Here is a 6,955-nt window from a genome sequence, read left to right as displayed (position 1 = left end):
TTGACGTAAAACGGTGCCTATACGAAACACTTACCCCAAAATGGTAATTGCCCCGCATTATACTATTCTATATAGGTAAGAGCGGGTTTGATTTACGCTCAGATATCATGAGACCGTAGGGAAGACATTATTCGGAACTCAATGGGAACATATCCATAGCCTCCTCGGCTTAGAGGCTGGGGTGAACACATCATTCTAGCGCGAACCTTATGTAGAACTATCAAGATTTATGTAGGTCTTGCCACGTTAAGCCATTAGGTCTGAGTTGGAAAGGATAGTAAACTCAGGCCGTGGATATTTTAATAACTCCTAAAGTACCTCTAATAGATGTTGTAGTTTTTCAGTATTTAACCTTTGTAGTTTGCTGTATTTGTTATAAACTTAGCAACAACATAAACGGTGTTCCAGAGTCAGTTAATTGATGATTGAAATAATTGATCCCACAACGTGAAGTCGAAGAAGGTCCTAGACGATAATGTCACAGCTAATTCTTTTTTTAGTGCCGTGACGAGGGATAGTCGCAACGTAACTCTACCCTGTAGTGTCACACCAATTGATTATCAAAGTTATTGCCTGTGATCACTTTGGGATGCTTTAGAGAAAATGAAATGGGAGTTAACATCCTACTATTCTGCTCCAACTAATGAAGATGGGCATACGCCATACAGTGTGCTATGAGAGAAATTTTGCCCATGCACCAGCATTACGTTCTACAGTCTACTGGTCCTGTTTTCCAAAACAAAACAAATTTTAATAATTTCTGATAACCGCTTGGTTGTTACTCTTAATCAGATTCAGTGCCTTGTAAATTCTTTCATTAACAACAAAAAAATATGTGACAACCTTTGTGGACTGCCCAGACTACTTAACAGTTGTGGGACGTATGTTTTGTTGCCTGGCAAAACCTATCTTCACTTACTGATGTCATGTAAATATATGACATCATAATAATTACATCATCATTTTCTCTTTGAAAATATGCAAAGCAAATACTTGTGTGAATTTTGCAGGATTTTAAATACCATGGATTCAGTTATGCATATGGGTATGGATTTTATATATTTACAACTCAGTGATAGGATGATTGATGGGTGGCAAACTCTAAACACATAAATTTTTTAGCGTAACTTCTCCTAATGATGTATGTATGCCTCATGTGCAGCCAATCACTGACTGGTTGTGTGTAGCTAGTTGTAGGAGGAGACAGTTAGTCCAGATAAATTAGTTTAGGGGTATACCAATTTTGACTGTCGTATGACTTTCTTCCACTCACTGTAGTCTTAAACTTTTTTCATCATTGCTCAATGCTGTATCGCAGTGGGGGGAAACCGGAGGTCCCTGGGAAAACACGACGTTGTACAGGCGACCCTATTCCTTGTCACGTACAACCGGGGAATCGAAACCACGTCAGTTGACTCAATGACAGATCTTACGATACAACGCGCATGTGCTAACCATTCGACCACCCCCCTATTCATGAGAGTGGGGGATTTGAAGGGGGCTCATAAATGGAATAGCCCTGGGTATCTTATCATCTAAATCCAGCCCTGGAGACGGGTGATATCCTGGTCACAAATGATCACTAAGTTCAGCAGAAAGAAATTCTCAAAAGAAAAATTAACTTACTTCCAAGAATATATATTTTACACAAAATACACAAAAATAACTCAAGCTGATTTGTAATTCTTTTTATATAATTAAATATATTTCTGGTACATGCATTATACATATTATTTAATCTGACAATGTTATAAATATCACAATAGCTAGCTTATACTCAATTAGGTGTATTTATAGACTGAAGTATATGGCTACCTTACAACTCAATGACTACCATAACTTAAAACTATGAATGCTCTAATAACTGTATGAATCATTTATCTGAACTGTTCTCCTTTCTGCACTTGTTCCTGTAAAAAATATCCATTCTCATGTCAGATGAGCCAAGCTTATTTCAATTCAAAATTAGAAAATATAAAACATTCACAACACCATGTAAGCAGTAGTTAAGGAGTCAAGTTGTAAAGTTTGCATAAAGTATACAACACTAAAAAAAAATCAATAAAAAAATCAGTATTAGCTATATGTGGAAAGTTTTCATGCTGCTTTATGTTCACCTTGCACTATCCTTATTGACCTCATTACATATTCTTGTACACACACATATATAATTGTGTTGTCCACGATTCTGATCGGCTACCCAACTATAACATTAGTAGACTAGAATACAGTGGTATCAGAATTAATACCTTTGGTTACACGTTGATATTTTATTCTAACTTCTATTATTTTTTCTTCATCTTTCAGTAGTTGTATTAACAAACTAAAGGTCTTGTATTCGAACCGAGTCCAATCCAAAACAATCCGATTTCATAACTAACAAACTTCAAAGATTTCATTATTTCTTTTTTGGCAGACATTTCGGTTTTGGGTAAGAATTAAATGATTTTGGATCCAATTAGAACCTACCAAATTTATTTTAGATTTGATGCAAGCTTTGGATTTAACTGTTTCTAATTCAGAGCAAAGTGAATAAGTCGCTTTAATCAAGAATTGTTTAAGAAATTGTTCAAGAATATCAAAGCAATTCTGTACATTATCATGCATAAAAACATTGACAAATTTTGTATTTACATATACAATATTTTTTTTTCATTACTTCTGAAGTTAAATACACCCTGTTGATTTTTCTGATGTAAATAAACGGCCTGTTACACAGAAAATCCACTTGTTAGCCTTGATGTTTTGAAAAACAAAACATTTCTGTATCAAAGACCACCTACCTTGTACATAAATCAATACATAAAAATAATGGTGTCAAAAACCAATTCTCATTAATATGTGATAGGTCTTCACATGGTAAAGTTATTGATTTGCAAATTAATGTAAAAAATAAACTACGGTAATATATAGATTGCACCTTTAAAATAGACAAACTACACAATATTTCCCTTAAAATATTTCTAAATGACTTTTATTTTACCAGATTGGCCAGAATTATTTATTAAAAATGTGTACTATTTTAACTTTTTCAATTAACTTGGGACTGAATTCACTTTAAAGTAAGAAACTACCCCAACTTGAAAAATATGTAAATTACTACCATGTATTCAGTTTTAGAAATTTTTTAATAAATTGAAGCTCATCTCTTGATGTACATAAATGCCACATCATTATAAGATCTATTCTAATTCATAGTGTTACAATTAATAATTAATTAAAGCAACATAGATAACATAATTATTCATAGAATAATGAGATTTTTAAGAGCACTTTATCGATAGGTATTCATATATATTGTAACTATGAATTAAAGGAGAACTCAACCCATTGCAGACTTTTTATGTTTTATTAATTATTCAATATTAAATAGTTTTAACTATGTTCAACCCAAAATACAGATGTTTTTTGTCTTTAATTTGAAAACTAACACTGAAGCTCATCACATACATGTATGTGCAGCTGTATTTTTTATTTAATGTGGATGATAGTTCCTCTCACAACATTACAGCATGTGTTAATTATTTTATTAACAGGGACGATTTTTAACTCGGGTTATGCATTGTTGTAACTCTTTAATACTAGATAAAGAATCAAATATATAATAAGTCTGTAATGGCCAGACTACTTCTTTAATATATGACTATATTATATCGACATTCATTATCCAGTCCTTATTACATTAAACATGTATCAGTTTTAATATTTAAACAATTTAGTACATTACATGTATAATAAATCCTCTTCTTAGCACAGTCATTCATATTCAAATACATTAGTTGATTTTTTACTTACAAAATATTCTGTTTTAAATATATTACATGTATATTTACAATAAATTCAAAGAAAAACAAAAAATAAATAGCAATGTAAATGTAAAATTTAACAGGTTTCTTACTCTCTTACATGTGTATCATGTTTCAATGGTATTTAGTAACTGAACTATATACAAACGACATAACTCTATTGAATTTACAATTACCGGTACTGTTTATTTCTGAGTGACATTTATTGTCTTCTTGATAACGACTAGACAATACTAGTTGATACGTCAGTCAGTAATAAACAGTACTGGTAACTGTATTCCATAATTACATAGGAAAGTGTCACGTTTATGTCCAAATATCCCCAAATTTTTCTTCACTTTTCCATAAACCAGTAAGATCATTGCCGTAGTTCTGTCTGTGAAATTGTATTTCTGAACAAAAAGGCAAACTCAAAAATATGTTAAATAGCTATCATAGAAGAATTAGCTTTAAATAGGAGAATTAGGTAAGATAAGATAAAGAGCTGACAGTTCTCACTATAATAGTTAAAAAATAGATAATATGCTGACAATTTCAGTCAAATTGCTTCACTCTGAACCGAGATATTAGCGATTCATTACTACTGTTCGTACGATAATAACCAAAGTCCTAATTATCCATTTTAACGTCAAATCATCCATCAAAAAACATACTCAGATCCACTAAATATCGCAGGCTAACGATGGCATCAAGACTTGATTATGGTCGTGATAAGTTAATTAAAGAAAGACCCGCAATAGACGTATTTTGGCTCTTGCATAATGCATGTTTAAACATACATTATACAAGAGCTAAATCTGCCTATTGCAGGTCTTTCTTTAGGCCTTAAATGTTTTATAAACTATTAATTAGACATTTATTAACATGACAAGACCATAATCAACTCTCGACACCATCTGATGGATAAGATTTTAAACAGACTTTAATCTGATCTGCGGTTCAACGGCTGCTTATGATTAACTGTAAAAATGGATGATCGAGACTTTGTTTATTATCATAACAACGGTAACAATGACAATCGAGGCTACATTATTAGTATTTTTAAACTATTATTGCGAGAACTGTCTGGTTTTTATCTGATCTTCCATAATGCTGCTTTCAGTTTGAGTTATTTGATTGTCATCATTTTTAGAAAAAATATGTGGGGGGGGGGGGGGGTCAAATAAAAGAACTTTTGACTAAGTATGTTCTTAAATCCTATATTTAACCTTTATTTTGGCACCTTTAGTTCTAAAAGTGATTGATCTGATCTGTATTCCGAACAGCTACAACTGATTAAATTAAGATTCCTTTACAGCAGGTCAGTTTATGCAAAACCACAACACAAAGTGCCATTAAGACAAAATAATACATGTATGTAAGATTGCCCTGAAATATCTAAAAAGTCAGCAATATATACCAATTTAAAGTATTATACTTTTTATTGCAATGACCAAGATGATCCAAGCACAAAAATGTATGAATAATTTCCTAGCTTCGATTGGAATGGATTCAGAATTATTTTATCTTTACTGCTAATTTAAGATGGCATTACAAAATCAACTCCAAATGATCATTATTTTTAGTAATTGTCCACTACTTTACATTGAATACATCCTTTTAATTTATTCTCATATGTTGGATCTATTAAATCAGCAGTTGCATGTAGTTTTTATCTATCTCAGATCAAAGTTCAAGTCTCTCTCAGTGAACAAATATACTGGTATTCACTTTCAGATCCACACCGTTCATATCACGACCCCAAACATTGTAATCAAAATACATCTCCAGAACATCTTCGGGTGAACGTCTTCCTGATAGGTAATTTAAAGACTGAAATGCAGAAAAAATAACAGTTATGAATTAAACAATACACCTTGAAATAACACAGGTAATTGAGTTAACCAGCTCAATTTAAACAGATAATTTAGGCTAAATAATAAAATAGTAAAGGAATGCAATAAGACTAACATATTTTCTCAATACTGATTCATCTCTGTTGAGCCACAATCAATCTTTGAGAAAAGTTTCTGTTTACTGTATTAGAAAATTATCACACTTAAGGGGTCTAATTAATAGGAATCCAGCTTACAAACCAACCTGATATGATCGCCACGCTATATTGGCTTGAAGTAGAAAAAGGCCGATGAATAAACTAAAGCTAAAGATGGCTAGAAAATTAAGAACTGCATCATTCTTTGATATATTTCTGAAAAAGTAATTAAAAAGACAGAATTGAAATGTTGATAACTTTTCAGATAATCCCAAAATAGCACTATCCGGACGTCAGTAAAAATCAAGTCTGGAATTATGACACCTGTCTGTCACGGGCTTTGTCGAGCACAATTGATCGTTTAGTTCCTGTCACCTTTTTGTGGCACCAGTTTGTCTTTTTACTAATATAATAATAATTTTAAAATTAGCTAAAATAAACCTCCAGTATTCTCAATCAATCCATCCACAAAATGACCTTTTAAAATATGACTTTACATGAATTTATTAAGAAAATTATGGACGTTTCAATTGTGGGGAATATTTTTTTTGTGAAATCAGTTTTAAGCAAACCCCAAATTAATTGATGGTTTTAGAATTGTTTATGGTTCAGTATTGGAGAAAATCGAAAGATCCATCCCAATATAGCAATATGGAAATATCATAAACTACTGCAGCTTCCCTTCCTGTTCCAATGTTCTTAGGCTATTTTGGAACTCTTACCTTCTATTTTTCACAGTGATTCTTTATTTTCGCCAAAAGGAATCATTTCTCACCATAGTTGACACAAATTTATAATAATTCAACACTATTTTCCAGTAGAATTTTACTATAAATAACCTAGTTGGCTAGTGCCCTCACTTCTCAGTTACTTACTCAGTCACTCATAGTTATGAGACAGACAGTACCGGTAATTGAAAAGCAATGATAGACTTACTGAGTATCATCCTTGTCGTTTTCCATCTCACAGTAGCTGACATTTCCACAGTCTGAATCATCCGTGGAGTTTTCGTCCGATGAATGCATTCTTTCACACTGAATGAAAAAATAGAGCATTCAATCTCTTAAACCATTCTGAAAATTTTCTGCTCTTCAACAATAGAGATGAATTTGGTCTTGTTTGGAATTTTGTGAAACGAAAAGTAGAAACAATAATTGAATTAATAATTTCTATATAG

General features: G+C 32.0%; 1 long non-coding RNA gene across 1 annotated transcript; it reads right to left on the bottom strand.

Annotated features, from left to right (window-relative positions):
- Positions 1–1,673: 1,673 nt before the first annotated feature.
- On the bottom strand, positions 1,674–6,881 carry LOC126827671 (uncharacterized). Its single transcript, XR_007682832.1, has 3 exons — positions 6,715–6,881; positions 5,886–5,994; positions 1,674–5,618 (listed from the first exon to the last, which is right to left on the bottom strand). It is a non-coding gene; the product is annotated as an uncharacterized LOC126827671 (long non-coding RNA).
- Positions 6,882–6,955: the final 74 nt, after the last annotated feature.

This window comes from Patella vulgata, chromosome 1 (assembly GCF_932274485.2).
Source record: "Patella vulgata chromosome 1, xgPatVulg1.2, whole genome shotgun sequence".
Taxonomy (NCBI): Eukaryota; Metazoa; Mollusca; class Gastropoda; family Patellidae; genus Patella; species Patella vulgata.
This window is presented reverse-complemented; position numbering and strand designations above follow the sequence as displayed.